The sequence below is a fragment of the Rhinolophus sinicus genome, chromosome 3, assembly GCF_057876585.1.
Source record: "Rhinolophus sinicus isolate RSI-liver-muscle chromosome 3, RSI-T2T, whole genome shotgun sequence".
NCBI lineage: Eukaryota > Metazoa > Chordata > Mammalia > Chiroptera > Rhinolophidae > Rhinolophus > Rhinolophus sinicus.
In genome coordinates this window covers 132,937,199-132,957,312 of record NC_142503.1, presented here as the reverse complement: position 1 = coordinate 132,957,312, position 20,114 = coordinate 132,937,199, and the positions used below count along the sequence as shown (strand labels likewise).

General features: G+C 40.6%; 1 long non-coding RNA gene across 1 annotated transcript in view; it reads left to right on the top strand.

Annotated features, from left to right (window-relative positions):
- The window catches only part of LOC109444289 (uncharacterized), a 33,239-nt gene that overhangs the window by 2,452 nt on the left and 10,673 nt on the right, over window positions 1–20,114 (top strand). Inside the window, exon 2 of the long non-coding RNA XR_002136824.3 lies at window positions 18,021–18,106. This is a non-coding gene — a long non-coding RNA (uncharacterized LOC109444289). The remainder of the gene's footprint in view (window positions 1–18,020; window positions 18,107–20,114) is intronic.

Sequence of the window (20,114 nt, the reverse complement as noted above, 5' to 3'; positions counted from 1 at the left end):
ACACTGTCATGTATCAGTGTCCCTGATCATGTTTCCTCCTCTGCCCCCACCTCATCTACTTGGTGAACTCTTCCTCAGGGTTTGACCCTTTCCAATGCCGCTCTCTTTTTATGAAACTTTGCAAACTCTCCTCTCCCCAACCTCCGCTCACCACACCCAACAAGCAGAAGTAATTGCTTTCTCCTGAGCTTTGCTACTTCCTCTTCATCTTGTTGACATTTGCTAGGGGTCCAAAAGCATCTTTTTCATGTTGGTACACCAAGCACATAGTCACCATTCAATACATTTTTATTGGTATATGTAGCTTTTGTGCGTCAAGGCTGGTTTCCATTCCCCAGCTCTTCTATGACACCCCCCTCTCCCTCCCTCTTATAATAATGATGATAACTAGCATTTGTGCAATGCTCCATCAATTACCAAGCTCTTTCAAATCTGGATGAGTTTTCTAGGGCTGCCATAAGAAAATACCACAGACTAGGTGCCTTAAACAACAGAAGCAGACTAGGCGCCTTGCAGGTCTAGAGGCTACAAGTCCACCAAGATCACAGCGTCAGCAGGTTGGTTTCTTCGGAGGCCTCTCTCCTTGGCCTGCAAATGGCCACCTTCTTATCTGCTTACATAATCACTCCTCATTTTGTGTTGTCTCTGTCCTAATATCCTCTTATAAATTCACGAGTCCTATTGGATTAAGGCTTTCCCACATGACTTCGTTTTACCTTAATTACTTCTTTAAATGCTGTCTCCAAATCCAGTCACATTCAAAGGTACTGGAAGTGAGGACTTAAACATATGAATTTGGGAGAGTTCAGCTCATAACAGTATCTATTATTTCATTTATCCTCACAAGCACAAGCTGTAGCCACTCTGTACCTCTGCACTATTTCACAGAGAGCTTCTTCAAAAGACAGCTCTTCTGTGTCTAACTTTACTCTGTCAGGCTTTCACAATCTGGACCTCAAGTCTGTATATTTTGGAAAGGGGCTTTGTTCCTTAATGAGTGAATAAAAACAATTCTTCAAAATTCTTGGGTTTCTTACAGTTTAACTGGTCGAAAGCCGAGTCCCAATGTCAGTATAAGAAGAAAATAGAAAAACTGCCCCCTTTCTAGCACTGAGAAAATAGAAAAACAACATAATATTTTTGGTTTGCTTTTTTGTAGTTATCAAAATCCCAAGGAAGGGATTTAAAGGTGCATATATTAGCCACGTCAACTGGACAAATGCCGCCCTAATTAAGAATAGAGACAGGTACTTGCTACCTAATATATCAGCCTGCATGTTGACCCCGGGACCCATGAAACACCCACTGACGTGAATGGCTTCTTTCATGTTAAGAAAAGTACTAACTTTTCAAAAGGGTCTTAGTCCCAAGCCAAACTGTAGTAAACTGTGTGTAATATCATGTTGCCTAAGAGCATTTTTAGGATTCTGCATATTTCCCTTCCTTCCATGTTAGTCAGGGCTGAGAAGGGGATTCTTGGGCTATATGAAGACACTGTGTTTTGCAGGTCTCACCCATTTCTGTCTCCCCACTCATAAATCGCACTTTGCCCAGAAAAAGCAGTCACACACACCCCCAATGCATCTCAGCACTGCATTTGAGCCCTAGGTGGAAGCCACAGTGGATGCGGCATTGACCATGACCTTGGGTATGGACCTGGTCCAAACTCAGGCCTGCCTAACTGCAGAAGGGCAGTCACCATCCCCTGTCCTCATCACTCGTGTGTTGAAAAGTGGGGACATAGTGCAAAGGTTAAAGACATGATCTTAGATATTTCCACTCCAATCAAGAATTATTTCCCTTCCTTTTATGAGGTGGAAAATATGAAATCATCTCTATGGAAAGATAGTTTGGAAATGTTTTAGGGGGTGAGAGGCTTCTGATTCTGCCCTACCAAGCCACTGGTTCTTTTCTCTCCCCCTTTCTTCTCCCTTTCACTTCCTCAGGCTTTTAACAGAAATCATTTATATCAATATGGTGATGCAACTTATGTGTAAATAAATGCAAATAGCTATTAAATATTCAAGAAGTAGCATAACCATCTTTTTACACATAACCGTCTTTTTACATGGAGTGGTAGTGAGTAGTTTTTCATTGTAATTTCCCAGATCCACTGGCAAAGAGCATTTCCCAGAGATCTTTGTAGCAATGTATGTATCCAGACTATGGTTACAACAAATCCAGGACACTGTATGGAGAGGAACGTCTTTAAGATTTGAAATTTAAGAAATGTTTACCATTAGGTGATAGACCCTACCATCAATATTTAACTAGCAAGGTTTTCATCTTGGGGTGCACAAATATATATATTTGATTTTTGGTTCTAGAATCATGTGGACCTGTTTTATTGTGTTTCTTTGATTTTATTAACCATGTTCTCTTGCCAGAAGAATTTAGGATTTAGTGATTGTATCACAATTAGTCTGTGCTGATGACCATTCCAGCATCCAGAACAAAGGCGTGTTAGGAGACTCTATCGGTACAGAAAGAAAATTAAAGACAGTTATAGGAAAGGAAGCTTTTTTTTTTTTAATGTATTTTTTTATTATTATTTGAGCTGGAGTCATCCTTCTCAGTGTCTCTAACAACAACTTTTCTTTTCCTTTTTTTTTTTTTTTTTTTTTCTTTAAGGGGAACAGGACTTCATTGGGGAACAGTGTGTACTTCCAGGCCTTTTTTTTTTTTTCCAAGTCAAGTTGTCCTTTTAATCTTAGTTGTGGAGGGTGCAGCTCAGCTCCAGGTCCAGTTGCCATTTTCTAGTTGCAGGGGGCACAGCCCACCATCCCTTGTGGGAATCGAACCGGCAACCTTGTGGTTGAGAGGATGCACTCCAACCAACTGAGCCATCCAGGTGGCAGCTCAGCTCAAGGTGTCATGTTCAATCTTAGTTGCAGGGGGCACAGCCCACCATCCCTTGCGCGACTCGAGGAATTGAACTGGCAACCTTGTGGTTGAGAGCCCACTGGCCCATGTGGGAATCGAACCGGCAGCCTTCGGAGTTAGGAGCATGGAGCTCTAACTGCCTGAGCCACTGGGCCGGCCCCAAGGCAGCATTTTTTAAATGAGCCTTGATTTCCTTCTAGCTTATGTGTTCCAGGCTGTGAAACTACCTATTAGTATTTTTTTTATGTGTACCAGGCTGTGAAACTAGCTTATGTGTACCAGGCTGTGAAACTACCTATTAGTATTTTTTTTTCCAGATCTGTATTCTGTATGTGCCTGTCCGCCAAGTATGTCTCATCCTCTTCCCTATGTCTCCTAAGAGCTCTTCCTGTTCTTTCTCTAATTGCTGAGCAGTAAGAGAGACGGACAGATCAGGCGAAGCAAGGAGAGTTTGCAGAGAGCAGAAACAGATTTACTAACTTTGATGATGGCTTCTAGTGAGGTTTTACCATACACATGGCTGGGTTGCCGTAAAGCTAGCTGAGCCAATCGCCTTAAATAGCGTAAAAGATGACATCGACAGATTTTAGGCAGGAATGATTTCATTGTATCCTCTCACCAGTGTCATGGTTAGATGATTCATGTGCTGACTCGTTATACCACATCGGGCTGGCTCACAGGCCCTGCCAGCCTTCTGAAGTCTCGATGACGTTGGACACTGTGTCCTGGGAATGTGTAAGAAAGGAGGTCTGAGCTTCTCTCCTTCAAGGACACTCACCATCCGTTATCTCCTACCCGTGTGCAATAGTCCAGTCTATCAAAATACAGTGATTTAATAAAACTTTTATTTCAGATAATGAATGCATTGATTTAATAAAGGGTTTGTGCTACATGGTATCAGAGTTCCCTAAATGAACACTGAAATCCTAAAATGGGAAAACTTATCATTGGTCTTAATTAGCTCATAGCCACTTCTTTTAAACTGCATACCCTAATAAGATACCAACCCATTTAATACTTTAAGAAAAAAAATCTATTATCTTATGTAAGTGCTTAACGGTTTCCAGCTATTTTAAAGCCACCTGTTTTTCCCATCATAAGTACATCTGGCATCAGGCAAACAGATTATAGTCATGGACAACTGAGTAATTTATGATGTTTTTATATTTTCATATTTTTTGGCAGACTAATCCAGGTTGATCTATTAGCCTAGCTTGCAGGGATGAATCTTGAAATTTTGCACTCTTGTAACCCTTTTACCTCTTTCTCTTCCAAATCCCAGAATATTTTTGGCATGTCTTAAAATTTAATTAGGATTCAGAGAAAGGGAGAGTGAATTGAACTCTTATGCTCTGTCCATCTAGTGTCCTCTCTATAAGTGACTTTCTAGAAGAAACTATAGATCTGTGTATCCAATGTTGGAAGAGCTTTGTACTTTTAATCATTCTTCCTTCCTAAGTTCATTAGGCACATTGTCACTTGTGTTTGCAGCCTGTTGTGATGACTGTACTTTGTCCAAATCTAATAGGAATTTGATATGTCAAACCAAACTGGAGAAGAATCAGTTGCTTGCCTTTTGGAAGAAACATGAAATTTTTCCACAACAACTGGAAGCAAGATTGTTTTCTGTAGTGGTTCTGCTTCTGCATCTTGAGTTAGAGAGGCCAAGTCAATTCACCTTGTCAGACCATCTTTTTGATCTGACACCCCCTCGTGGGCCATCCCTTAGCTATTTATGGGGAATCCTAACTGCTGGCTTCAATATGCCATATCCTTCCTTTAAATATCCACCCAAGGTCCCAACGTAATAGATGTGTTTTTAATAAATCGAATGTGTAACTCATTTATCAGATATACTTCATAACAGAGTAGCTATCAGAACACCCTGAAAGATTCATTAGAACATTTTTTTTTTGCAGATATGTCACCAAGTTTAATAAATATGTGTCAACTCAAAACTGAGATGAGAAATGGCAGAGTGCTATATTGATTGAGAGTCATGAAGATAGAAATTCTAGTCTTGTCTCCATTGCTGACTTGTTTAATGACTGTAGTAATGTTTATGACTTATTCTTAACTACTCTTCTCTCTGGCCAAAAACCAGAACAATGTCTACAGAGGATTTTGAGCTTCTAAAAGAAAGGACCTCAGTAAGTTCAATTGGCATTAAAGCCTTGCCTGATGAGCACGGAGTTATCTTGCCTGGATTCAATCCCTGCCCATCACAGCTTGGTACTTAACCTTGGGTTAATCCCTTATTGAAGAGCACTAGGTGGTATTTTGCTAGTATACATAATACTGCAATGAACATCTTTTAACATGTAGATATGTTAATGCGTTTATATGATTATAGCTGTAGGGAGAATTCCTAAAAGTGGACTTCTTCACTCTAAGATTAGGTAAATTTTAAATGTTCATGTATATTGCTAAATAACCCTCCAAAGAGGTTATACCACCTACTGCTATAACCTCGTAGCAGTAGGTGCTATGGCAACTTAGAAAAGGACTGCAATATACTGTTGCACTCCCAACAGTATATATAGGTTCCTATTTCTCCACACCTTCGTCCACACTGTTCACTGGCAATTTTAATTTTTTTACTGTTATTAGTCTCAAAAGTGAAAGCTGGAATTCCATTTTAATTTGCACTTCTTTCATTTTGAGTAAAGATGCTTATCTTTCCATATTTTCATAACCATTAATTAGCTTATGCATTCCCAATTTTCTACTGGGTACTTGGTGTTCTAATTATTATTATTATTATTGCTTTGTAAAGCTCTTGGTAGATTAATATTAAGACCTTTGTAAAAACACCAAATTTAGAAAGCAATTCTGATTTATTTCGGTCATGAGGGATATTTATGAATTTGAAACATTTATGGCAATTGGCATTACTAACTGAGAAAGGACAAAACCTCCTTAGGCAGAAACAGGGAAAGGCCCTAGCTGTGTATCACCTGAGTTATTACTGTAATAATCATTGAAATAATCCATATTATATGTAAAACACAATGCAAAGAAGTCCAAGATGTGATCTCTGCCCTGAAGGAGTTCATAGCAAACACATAAGACACACTCACAGGAAATGATAATAATCTGAGACAATAATAGGAATGAGTGATGTAGACCCTGACTGCGCTGTGAATTGAGGAGGGAAAGCTCATCTTCAGTTGGAGTTGTTAACGAATATGGCTTAAAAGAAAACATATGTTTGAATAGACAGAGAGATTCAGAAGTACAAAAGTGAGAAGAAACAGTAACTAGACAAAAGTGAATGGAATAGAAGCTTGGATGGGGGCACAGAGGGAAAGTTTACATAGGGAAAGATGGGTTGGAGTCAGATTATTGAAGGCCTTGTTTGTCTGGCTTAGCTTGGATTCTGCGCTATAGGCACAACTGAATGTTTTTGAGAACAGCATTGATATAATAAAAATAATTCATTAGGATGATAATTTTGACCTGTGAATAATGAATAAATGAATGAATGAATGAATATACTGAGTTGGGAAAGTGGATGAGTATTGTACTAATAGTTTCTGTGGCAGAGAATCAACTATTTTACAGGAAAAGTGGTTCATGTTTTCTTCAATTTATACTCATAAAGTTGCTATAGAACTAATGCTATGTACTGTTACCGAAGAAAATAAGACTGATCCAAACCCAGAATTCTTTGTGTATATATTGAAAATTTCAATGCAGTGCCTTTTTCTAAATCTGTGATTCAGCTTTTATACCGCTCCACTCACTCATTCTAATGATGGTAAGCCTTTCTTTGTTGGGTCTGGAATTCATACCAGTTTTTTCACAGACCTAGAAATTCCAAACGTGCTATTGTCATTACACCTCATCTGTCATCCTAAGGAATGGCTTTATTTATTCTTGTGATTTGGAAAAATGAGGTGATGGTAGAAAGGGCTTAGAATAATGGGAGAAAGGTGTTGGCTTCATAGAACCAGCAATTCCTTTCTTACTTCATTTCCTTTACATGTTGGTAAGGGTTAGGTCATTGATCTGAGCCCCCAGCCCTGTAACATGCAGCATTCATTCAACAAGTATTTATTGAGCACCTACAGTGTGTCAGGCCCTGTGCAAAGTACCGGGGACAGTGTTTAAAAAATAGAGGCAGTCCTTGCTCTTATGAAGCTTGCAGCCTGGAGCGACACATGTAAACAAGTCCACATTCTCTGGCTGCTCCTCACATGTGACAAGAGGCTGGGCTCTTCTCTTAAAATGTCCCTACATGTAACAACCCTATTCTCTAGTGTACTTCATGCATTTCTATGCTGACATTCCTTTGTGTACTGAGGTATATAATCCACTTCTGACGGACATAAGAGGATAAAAGGAATTCAAATAATAAATATCTGGCAAGCTTGCTGCAAAATACCACATGTGCTAGTGGCTGTGGAGATCTCCAAAGAGTAAAACGTGGAACCAATCCATAGAGCTGGAGAGATGCCACAAATGCATCTACAAAGGTAAACCTTCTGAGCTGGGTAATAAGTACTAAACAGATGGCACACATAGTAGGTGCTATGGCAACTTAGAAAAGGAGCCAGCATTTCCAGAATAGGTGAGCTTTGCACTGCACCTTGAAGGATGGATCGGATTTGACTAGGTAGAAGAGGTAGGTAGGAGGTGTCTGTGGGAGTTGGTGACAGCTCTTTCAGTTGCCGAGGAGAGAAGCCCAATAGAAACTGACTTACGCAGGAGGAGTGGTGCTGGGGCTCCCGGCATGGCCAGAGTCATGGGGTCCTACATTTTAAATTGATTTTTCTTTCTCACTCCTTCTCTTGGCTCTGCTTTCCTCTGCACTGGCTTGAGTCAGACTGACTGACTCCACCTGGTAGCTGTCAGGCCTACATCTTACTCCTGAATACTGGAGAGCTCATTATTTAACCACACAAAACAAAAAACAACTTCTCTTTTCCAATAATTCTAAACAAACTCCTATGATTTACCCTGATTGGACCAACTCATTTTTTTTTTCTCATCCCTGAAACCAATCACTATGTGTCAGGGGATGAAATTCACTGATTGGCCAGGTCTGGGTTATGTTTCCACCCTTGAAACGGAACTAAATGGGGTCAGCCCCATGTGAGCCATATCAGAACCAGATCAGGGAAGTGGCGATTCCCATGAAAAAATAATTACAGTGCTGTTACTACAAAAATAACAATAATCATCATAATCATTGAAAACACTCTGTATAATAAAGAATTTACTATGCACCACCAGGTACTATTCTAAACAACTGTTCTGTGTTACTTATTTATTACTCCCTGTGAGTTAGGTAATGTTGACCCCATTTTAAGATGGGTAAACTCAGGCATGGAGATGTTAAGTAATTTTTCACATGGCTAGTAAATGGCAGACCAGGGAGTTGAACCCAGGGCAGTATACTGCCAAGTCCATGGTCTTACCCACTATAGTATCCATACAAAAATTGACTTCAGTACGCACAGAGAATTAGCTCATGCTTAGACTCAGAAATGAGCAAAGTATAATATTTCTGAAGAACAGCAAGAAGACCAGCAATTCAGAAAGATGGTAATTTTGTTTGTTCTCGAAGCTATGGAATCGAAGTCCAGTAAGCAGGTAGGCAGTGCTCTACTCACCAAGAGGTCAAGTTCCAGGCCAGACTCAGGCAACCGTTGACTGGACACCCTGGAGTGATATGGTCATCCCAGAAAATCGTATTATTCCCCAAAGGCTACCTCAGCCCAATCCTCTCGACAGCTTGTGGTTCACACTTTTGTACAACTTACCAAGGACTGATTTCATATCTGTGTCAGATTCTCATTCTGTCTCTCTCCTGCTTTGAAACATCATTCGTGGAACACATATAGATCTTAGTTAAAGTGAACAGTGCATTTGAAAACATACACGAAATCAAACGCTTGCCACTTTGGCACCGAGAAACCGCAGACCCAGTCTTGAGTCTGTTTACTGTGCATTTCCTGATGCAAAGAAACACCAGCACAGCTGAGAAAATACCACAAAGCATTATATGGCGACAGCTCATGTACTTCAGAAGAGAAATGGATACATTAGGAAAAGTTTTTCTCCCTTTGATGTACAATACGCTATCTTTTTTTTTTTTTTTTGGTATTAAAATGGGAGTTAACTTTAAATAAATAAAATTCAGCCTGTAGGCTTCAGAAAACTAATGTCGTATTTTGACAGTATCATTTCTCTGATCCCTGAAAGCACTATGGCCGTTAACTTGGGCCTTCAACATGATTTTCCTTTATGGCATGGAGAGCACATTATTTTTTCATCTCTGTTTTATTGATTTCCCCTCACTTCCTCCCACATTTTCTCTTTGCCAGCTGTTAACTCTGCCCCTTCTGCTCCCGCACACACTTTGAAGGCAGGTAGAGTTTCTCTTGTGGGCTGCGGGCAGTCCAGGCACTGACAATGCTCCATCCTCGGGTGGAGACCTGGTCTCTGTATGGTTTTCAAAAAGAAGATAAGCCAAGGACCCTAGACCTGCCTTCAAGAAGAATTCAGGATGACCCTCACATTCCTACGATGAAACAGTAGAAGAACATGTGATTTGTAATTAGCACATCTTTAATTGGACGTGAAGGTGTGCCCCATCCATTTGGGACACAGAGTGCATGAGCCTCGTAGATGGATGAAACTGCTGTTTTCTACTGTGGTTTTTATTTCCTGAAAGAGCACTAAATTGTCAAACACCAGGTGATTTGAGCTCCCTAGAATTTGGTAACAAAATGAAGCCTTTTTCCTTCTTAACAAAATTGACTTTAAGGTAAATGAATATGTAGACACTTCAAATAATGTGTGCTTTGCAAGATGATTAAAAAAAAGATAAGTGTTTTTACCTTTGTAATTGTTCAGTTTGATCATTCTTAGCATCCTAGGAATCATTTCTAAGACTGATTGTATTGGAAAGATACAGGACTACAATTGGAGAAAAAAAAATGCTTTAATATAAAAAAAGTCGTCATGATTAAAGAGTTCCAAAATTTCTTGGTTATTAAGAAGCTTTGGAAACTTAAAGCTTCTAGAGGTTAAATTTTCAAAATAAGGATTGTGTCTGTGCGTACGTAAGGAAGGTGGGGATTCATGAAATTATATGCAAAATTGTGTGTGCATATGCAAATGTTTGTGTTCTGGAGAAAAGCTTCCTAGCTTTAATCAATTCTCAGGAGGGTTTGTGACAGGAAGAATTCCCAGTTTGCCTGTCTCACTTTTCTTCCCTCCCTTGTTTCTCTGTAGTCAACAGCTCTCTCTCTCTTTTTCTTGCCAGCTTCCTATTTATACCTTCCCAGATGAATTGTTCTTTTTGTTTTCTGACCAAGCAAGGCGAGCCAGGGAACTGAGGAGTTGGTACTCTGGTGGTGGTGGTGGTGGCAGGTTAGATGGCAAGACTCCTGGGAGTGTTGCAGTGAGTGACCTCTGCTGAGCTGTTAGGAAGGTAGATGGTGCCTTCTTCACCCACCCTGAAAAGCTTCTCCTAGGAGGGAAAAGGGACATCCGAGATGCCACCCTTGGTAGTCAGACTTCCATTACATTAAGAATACGTTGAAAGAGACTGTCAGGAAAAACTGAACTGGGTAGCAGCTTTCCCTGAAACGTCACTGTTATCTATTTTTTTTCCATTCATTCAGTTTTTGGGGTTTTGTTTGTTTGTTTGTTTTGGATATTTTGACGGATTTAAAAATTTTTTTTACCACTTTCCTTAGTTTCTGTATCCATTACATCATTCTAACACTCTAATTGGCTTTTTATGGGACAAACAGGAGGTATTGCTTCTGGCAGGGTAGGATTTTCTGTCCTGTTGATTGATGGGTTAATTTTTACTGAGCACAGTGTGCTACCACCAGAACCAAAACTCCAACACAGAATTCCAGCTCTAGGAGTTTATGTTCTTGTGAAAAGTAAGACAGATAACATATTCAAATCTCTCAGTTTCTTTCTCTTACCAGTCTTCTGTTTCATTTCTGTTCTTTAAGACAAGTCCACTGTTAATACATAAGTAAAAGGTGGGTATTGAAACAACTAGATAGATAATTTAGGGCCCAGAAACATGCTACATGTTTAAAAAAAAAAGAAGAGGAAGAGAGCAGATTGGGTCAGGCAGCCTGGTGGTGGGACATGGTTTCATCAGAAGTGTTTCAGTAATAATATTTTAATATTTGCTGAGTGGCTGAGTGCTGGGCTTTAAAAGACTCAAACATTTCTCCAGATTCTGTTGGTTCTATCCTTACATCAAGTTAGATTAAATTACCTCTAATTAGATTGAAGAAAGTTACATTCTTGGACTCTGTAAATGCCACACAGAAATCCTGTCACTGAAATACAACTCAATACTGTGTGGCCTAATTTCAGGAAGCACTGATGATTTTTAAACAGTCCGTTGATGAATGTTTCATTGTCCCTCCGTGCCTACGATATAATCATTTCTTCCATAAATCTGTGGTCCCCCAGAAGAAGTTTCCCTTTCCAAACTATTCTCTTTCCTTTTATCAAGCACTCAAAGCTAGGTAACCCAGAGTACTGTCCAGTTTGCTCAGAGCAGATTTTAGTGCCCAAAGGAACAAATTGTTTCATCTCTAGATCAGTCACAATATTTCTGAGCCACCATTTCCTCATCTATAAAATGAAGTGTATTGCAAATGATGATCCTTCCAACTCTGAAGCAGTGGCCTCCAACACACACACACACACACACACACACACACACACACACACACACACGATTTCTGATCTCATTCACATCCCTATTTAATTACAACAGAAGCTGCAGAAGAGCATGGCCCGTATCTATTTCACCCCGTATCCCTAGTTGCTAGAACAGAGCGTGCACTTAGTGTATCTAGAATGAAAAAATGACCCATGTTCATAGTGATGTGTGTTTTGCTATATGATGGCTCTCATCCTTCTTTGGAAGGAAGTAGAGTCCATATTATAAATTCTCATGTCTTGTGTGCATATGATTCTACATTATATTTTAAATTCTTACAGTTACTCTGCCTGTGCAGCTAAAGCTTAAATTTTGTCATTTCGTTCTCCTCCTTTTTTCTCATGTTGAAGTTCTGCTCTTGCATACTTTTTCATAAAAGACCCCAATCCCAAGTAAAGTTAAAACATGTCACACACAAAACTTGCCCGCAGATGGCCAGAGCTTGGGCTGTTCAGAAAGAAGCCGGCAAGGTGCCTGCTGCGCCCATGGAGGCCAGGTCTGTCGCCACCAAACCTACCAGCTGACAGCCCATCTAACAACACACAGAAGGAACAAAGCTCCTTGCTCTGTGGGCTAAAAGTGTTAACCGCTTCCCGCCAATATTGGGTCTGATTCTGAAGAACTGGGCAGAATGAGCCAACCACCGCCCGAGATTCCCATGGTTGCCCATTGAAAGAGTCCGCAGGGAGCCATAAGGTCCAATACCTTCAACAGGGTTAAAAGTGCTGATTTCATTTTTTTCCGAATGAGTCAGAGGCTTTTCTCTAAACATAAAGCTTAGCCAAAACACTGAGATTGTGTTCGTGGGCAGGTGGAAGGCAGAGAGTTAAGGAGTGGATCGCGGGGAAGATAGAGGAACGGGAAGCGGAGATGGGAGAACGAGTGTACCTGGGGGATTGACGTGCCTCGCTCTAAACCGCCACCCGCGGCACGGTCCCACGGCGCATTTGGTAGACAATGCTGCCCTCTAGTGACCAAGCAGGATGAGCACAGGTTCCAACTAAGCTCCCGTTATATTTAGGGGTGTTTTTGTTGTTGTTTGTGATTTCTTATCCAGTTTGAAGATTAGTTTGTGGTTTTATTTACTTACTTACTTACTTACTTACTTACTTACTTACTTACTTACTTACTTACTATATTGCCAGTTTATTATAACTCAGGATATAACTCAGGAACAACCAGATGGAAAAGATGCACAGAGCAAGACATAGGAAAGAGCACAGAGCTTCCATGCCCTCTATAAGCTTGATGTTCTCCCCCAATTTCCACACGCTCACCAACTCGGAACTTCTCCAAACCCTCTCCTTTTGGATTTCTATGGAGGCTTCACTACATTGGTACACTCGGTTAAATCATTGGCCATTGGTGTTACAGATTATAATATTTTGTTTTTAAATCTTAAAGTGAAAAAATTGACATTTTACACATAACTTCTTCCAGAAGAATTCATGTGATTCTTTTCTCCTCTTCCTTTCTTCACTTACTTTTCCATGATGTCCTCTTATACTTCGGCAGTTTGGGGTGTTCCCAATAACCTAGCCAACCCTGGCCCGTGAAGTGGCCTAGGTAAGCTTGATACCTCTCTGACACCTCAGCTGCTGGCTGCTTGAGGACCATTGGGAAAGGCATGGTGTGGAAATTTGCCCTCACTCTCCCCTTGGGTTGGAAGGCTCTGTCCTTACTTCCTCACATGGCTGGTTCCTTCCCATCATAGCTCAGCTCCAAGGCCACCTGGTTCGGAGCTGCAGCAGCCCCACTCCACCCCCACCCTCTGAGGGTGACAATCCCCAGCACATTATCATTCTTCTGGCTCCACACAGCTCATCACTTTTCAAAATTATTTTGTTTGCTTGTTTCCTTATTTACTGACACTCTGTCCCCCATCGAGATATCAGCTTTATAACAGTAGGGCCCTTATCTATTTTTTTTCCCACTGATATGTCTGCAAACACTAGAAAGTGTTCCAGGTGCTTGGTACATAGCAGGTTCTCAATAAATGTTTTTTAATGAATGAATGATAGAGAATATTTGCCTCTTAAGCCTTCTCTCCCAATAGCTATATTCTTACCTAACGTCTCACCATCTCCAGAGATAGAAAAGTGAGAAATGAAGATACACGGAGACTCTCACTGAGAATCTGCAAGGCTCTACGTCTCTGTCCGTGTGTCCACAGAGGTAGTTGATTCAGGTTACGAATCCCCAGTACTAAGTTTAATTTAATCTTTTTAAAAGTCCAATTATATATGTTTCTCCTTGTCTGCTCAACAAAAAAGTCCTACTGTATGCAGGTATTTTTTTCTAAAACAATAGAAATACACAGAAAAAAAAAACAGAGAAGAACAGATGATAAAGAAAATTCTCAGTCTTGTTAGTAATCAAATGTCAGCTGGTAGTATAATTTATTTGATTTAAGAAGAGACATAGTAAACTTAGGGATACACAACCCCATTGTACTGGGACAGTTTTTAAGAACGCTGTCCCCTTTTTGGTAATAGCAGTATAGATTAAGTTGGTGTCAAAGTGATTGTGGTTTAAAAGGTTGAAAATAATTGCATAAACTGCAATTACTTTTGCACCAACCTAATACTGTGTTGTAGTGACCGCAGTATCTGCCTCCATTATCATATCTTTTAAAGCAAACATTTCACAGTTTCCTTAATTACACAACCATCTTTATGAGACATGTTTTGATAGTCCACTTATATCAGGGCTTTTTTCTTTTTGTTTCATTTTCCCTTCCTTTTTTCCCCATATAAAATATAATATGCCACCTCAGTGTATAAGACAAAATAATTCTGAGTTGCTCTGGTTAAAACCATGTTAGGGACCCAGAGTCCAGCCCAATGAGCCTCTTCCACTGTACTGTTCTCCCTCTCCTACCCTCCTCTCATGATGAAAGCCACTGAGTTCCCTCTGTGCGGCTCCCAGGTTCCAGAATACAGATAGAATCCAACTGGTGTAGAGCATACCCATTATGATGCCAGTACTTTTTAAATATTCTAATGTGCTATTATTAATGTTCAATTTCCAACATTTACTCCTTCGGTAAATAGGTGTGGATTGTGTTCATACCAGGTGCCAGGCTCTGCTAAGTACAGGGAGTACCTGTGAAACAAACAGGGCCCCTGCTTTACGGAGTCCAGTGTAGTGGGAGATACTGATAAACAGATGATTACAACACAACGTAGCAAATGTGAAGATAGGGTAAATATAGAGGGGAGTGTATAGAAAGCACATCCAGCAGGAGCTTCTCAGATCAAGGAAGGCTTTTTGAATGCAAGGATATAGCTATAGATGGGGAAGGAGTTTCTTATCCTCTTAGTTTTCCAGCTAAGAGGATAAGAAGTACTCACAGGTCCAGGGTGGGAATGAGCACGACTCATCTGGGGAACTGGAAGAAGCTCTATTTCAATGGAGTGTCAAGTGTTTGGGGACACAACAGGGAGGGGGGAAAGAGGAAGCTGGAGAGGTGAGCAGAGTCCATATCACAAAGGGTCTTATGAGTCATTGTAAAAAGTCTGGACTTACCTGGAGGGCGATGTGAACCTGTTGAAAGATTCTAATCAGGAAAATGACGTGATCAGTTAAGCTGTGGTGTGAAGAGTGGCAGCAAGACTGATCAATGAGATCGATGAGAATGGTGTGGTAATCAACATGGGGGTCTGGTTCAGAAAATGGCCATTGAGATGGAGAAGACAGATGGCTTCAAGAGACATTCAAGAGGTAGAATCAATAAAAGCTGCTTGATTGAATATGGGGGATGAGGAGAAAGGAAAAGAAAGGGAAGGGAAGGGAAGGGAAGGGAAGGGAAGGGAAGGGAAGGGAAGGGAAGGGAAGGGAAGGGAAGGGAAGGGAAGGTGTGATGTGCAAGTTTCCGGCTCGAGCCACTGAGTAGATAGCGATTCCACCACCAAAACAAGGGAACTAATATTGGCAGAAAAATAATGAGTTTTATTTGGACATATTGTGGAATATGTCTATGGACCAATCAGATGGAAATACGAGGATGCAGTTGTATATGTGGTTTTGAAGCTCAAAAAAACTGTGGGCTAAAGAGAAAGATTGAGGAGTGATCAGCATGTATGGAAGGTGGTAAATGAAGACATGAAAATGCATAACATATGCAGAAGATTTTGCAGAAAAAGAGAGAGGATCTAGACAAGCAACTTATGGGACAAAAACACATGTAAGGGGCAAGCAGAAGATGAGGGCCCACAGGAAACAGAGAAGAAAGAGATAAGGAGGAAGAAGGCAAATTCTTGGAAACCAAAAGAAGTGAGTGTTTCAAAAAGGAGAGAATGGTTGATGATGTTAGATTTTTCTGAGCAATAACAGAGAAACGGTCTTTGGATTTAGCCAGAAGGCATCCATTGGTGACTATAGTGAGAATGGTATCAGTGGGAGACATGAAAGTAGAAGTTACATTGTTGTAAGGTCAAGAGAAGATGGAACAGTAGAGACAATCATGAGACAATTCTTAGGAAGCTTTATTGTGAAAGAAAAGTAGAAGTGGTGAACATTTTATAACACAAAACTCAAGTCCGTGCCCGGATCAGATTCAGTTCAGTGAATGGTTTAGAACAAGGAAATTAATAAGTAGGAAAGGGATGCCATCCAGACAGGATAAGCCCTTAATGCCTAACCAAGTACCTCCTAAATAAACCTACCTGCACCCAACCTATTGTCTCAGATGCTAAACTAAAACCTGACTTACGCAGAGCATCTGCTCTGGAATCAGATGGCTTAGTTCAAATACTCATGGCACATGAACTAATTTTGTGACCTTATGCAAGGTACTTAACCTCCCTAAGACTCAGTTTACTCATCGTAAGATGAAGATATTTACAGTGTCTATTTTTGGAAAACAGTTCTCCATGAGTCTAGTATTTCTACATATCTTGTAAGATACTGACAGCCGTTCGTTCCAGACTACCTTCTCCAGGATTTTGTATAACAAGCAGTCTTGGAAGATGGAAATACTGTTTCCCTTCAGAGCCAAGGGCAGGCATGCTCACTGCCCATGGTAAGAGATTCGGGTTCACTAAGCTTAGGGCTCCTCTCCTATAACACAGCACACTGTGTATTCAGTCTCCCCATGAAACTTCAGGCCCAGAGCCCAGAGGAACTATAAAAACATGCTGTTGCTCCTGCTGCTGGCTGAGTCGTGTAATAAAGTCCTTTGTCTCTGACCCAGGAGTCCTGTGTCTTCCGCCAGCATCCAAACGCTTGCAAGTAGGGCAGAACCTTAGATTCTTCACAGTTCTCGACAACCTCTATAGAATTTACAGATGACATGAAGTTGTCCATTGAAAATGCTTAGCACAATTCTTGGTACTTGGCAAGCACTCCATAAATGCTGACTCTAATTATATTATATCCATCAAAATATGGCTGTGCCTGTGCCCATGGGAGTTACACATAAACAAAAATGTGTGTATGCTTGAAATCCCACTAGCAGAAATTTCAGCCTGTGTGTTAAGGCTTTATAGACATAGTTCTAGGTGTATCCTTTCATGTCTTCCAGGTACAAATACCCACGGGGAGGTGACTCATATTCGGTTGGTGCAAAAGTAATTGCAGTTTTTGCAATTATTTTTAACCTTTTAACCACAATTACTTTTGCACCAACCTGTTTTTTGCCATCAACTACCAATGTTCTTGATAATCAATACTCATTTTTCATGACAGAGCTTGGTAGGGGAAGTCTTAGATGGTGTACATTTTATGTGACTAGATGAAAGATTTAGATCATGAGATATTACCCAGATAAATAGGCTTAAGTAAGGGTCTCATCACGAGGAAGGGTTGGTATCCATCTTGCTCGGTATTGTATTTCCAACATATAGCATGAGGCCTGGCACATGGAGAGTCTCAGAAAATCTTTGTTGAACAAATGAATGCTGTTCCCGAGAGAAGTGCAGGGAGCCTTTCTTTGCCATCCAGAAGTAGACCTCTGAGTCATTCAAGGGTCCCTGTCCTCAAATTATCCCCTCCAAACTTGGCAACCATTTTGCCTACTAAAAGGAAACTCCATCAGAAGTCTAAGATAACAATCAGATAACAAAACAAACTTCTGACTTACTTTGTCATGCATTGAAAGTCACACTTTGGCAGACAAAAGGTTCAGTGTTATGTAATTGCCATCACTGTTTCACTAATATTTTAATGAGCTGAGCAACTGACATCCTGGCTGAATACATACATAACTCTTGTGGTTCTTGCTGCTAACCAAAAACAAAAAAAACAAACAAACAAAAAAAAAAGGTGTAGAAGAAGTTTGTTCTTAAATAATAATAATAATAATAATTCCTTAAAATATAAATATATCCCAGCTGCCACTAGGATCTATACAAAGATGATTCCCGTCATCGGTCCGCCTTCCTCCCCAGGCTAGTTCTTCTTATATTTTCCTTCTCCTCCTCAGAGTTGCTGAGTTGGGTTCTAGACTCCTGTGCTGATTCCTGGATTCAGAGAAGATCTTTCTGGGCCAGAACATGTCCGCCAGGACAGGTAGTGCCAATTTTTAGCTATTTCTCTCCTCTCTGCTCCCCAACCCTCCCCAGAACAGCAGATACATTTACTTTCATGTTCCTTCTTTCCTGATAGCTGGCAAAGTTTCCTCTGTATCTGATGCTTTTCTCTATTTATTCCATGTTCTTTTTTTTGTCTCTCTCTCTTTGCCTTTAATTTTTTCCCTTTCATTTTTCTTTCCCTGGGCAGGGGTGATTGATTGGAAACCCTAAGATGGTCAAGAGGCAATTTTAGAGAAGCAGAGGAGACTGGTAACCTGGTTGTAAGTTGGGAGGGAAGGGCAGCAAACTGAATATTCTTTAGGCAACATGGTATTTCCATTGCTTCTTTGACAACCCTTGAAGATAAGCATCAAAATTTCCCCATCATACAGAAGGGAAAACTGAGGAAAAAGAGGTTAAACCATCATGCCAGGTCTAACATAGGGTAAATGGCAGCACTGAGATTTGGGCCCACAGTGTGTGATTCCAGGGCCTGCTCTCACCACTATACTCCCATGTCACCCTTGAGCTTGGACCGGAGGGATGAATGTGAATTACCAAAACAAATAAAGTAGAGGGTAAGTTCTTCTAGGCAGAAAGTACAGCTTCATAGAGAGGGCTAAAGATGTGAATCAGCTTAACAAGTTTTGGGAACCACAGTGCCCACAGGGAAGTAACTAGGAAACAAAAACCTAGGAAACTTCAGAGACTCCTTTCCGGCATAGTTTGGGAATGGAAGAACAGCGTTCGTATTTAGGAGGCCCAGGTTGTAATGACACCTCCATTCCTCATTAGTGGGCAATTTAACCCTTCTAAGCCTCTATTTCCTCATTTCTAAAACTGGGATAACACACATTTCAGTTTAACGGCAAATATTTTAAAAAGATAACATGTGAAAAAGCTCTGTAAACTGTGGCATTCTATGCAAACATCTTTCTCCCTCACAGCACCTCTCCCTCTGTTTCTGTTATGGAAAGTAGGTTCAGAATAGGAAGCAACTATAGAATAAAGAACATTCCAGAGACCTGGGAAAATCTTACAAGAAGCCTTCAGTCTAGGAGTTATTCTCAAGTCTGGGAGGTTTATGAGACCAGTTCCTAGCAGCAGCACAGAGAAAATGGTTTTGCCAAAGGCATTAGTCATTTTTCTACTAGAGGAAAATCGTACCTTTGACCTCCAGCATTTTATGGATTTTATGAAATATGATAAGAATAGAAATGACTAAAACATATACCAGACTCTATATCTTAAAAAGTGAACTTTGAGTAAATACGGAGGACCTCCAGAATTTGTGTATCTGCTTGAATTCAATGAGCTAGTGTGAGATGCGGGGTTAACATGGGACAGGGTGAAAGCTGAGGCTGATTAGTCGGTGAGGAAGTGGCCTGTGACAGAAGATCCCAAGCCCAACACAAGAGCCACCTCTTTCAGCCACCACTGGGCTTCAGTACATGGAATGGTTTGGAGCCACTTGCAAGTTGAGCAATGCTAGCTCGCATAAAATTCAATCTGTCATGTTTTGAGTGTCCCTCACTGTCCCTAAGCACCATTCTAGGTGCTAAAGATATAGCAATAAACAGGACAGACAATATCACTGCTCTCTTGGAGCTTACATTCTAGGTCCCAGTCTGGTGGGAATGGGGAGTATAAACGAACTAGATAATGTCAGATAAAGTGCTAAGTGACTCCTGGGAGGTGCTCAGTACGCTATTGGTTAACTGAACAGATAGATGAATGAGGCCTAGGATTCTCTCAAAAGACCACCTTTGTGCAGCAAGGAAGTCAAGCCACCTGTTTTCATTGGTACTGACATTTAAAGCAGTCATTCAAATTCATTCACTCATTCAGCAAACAATTCTTAAGTATCTATTCCTTGTCAGGCACTACACTAGGCACTAGAGATAGAAAGACAAAACGTATCCCAGATGCTCAATAACCCTTTTGTTGAGAAACTAGCTTGACTCAGTTGATGCTGTTCTGTCTTTCACTGATTTTGCTGACTTTTA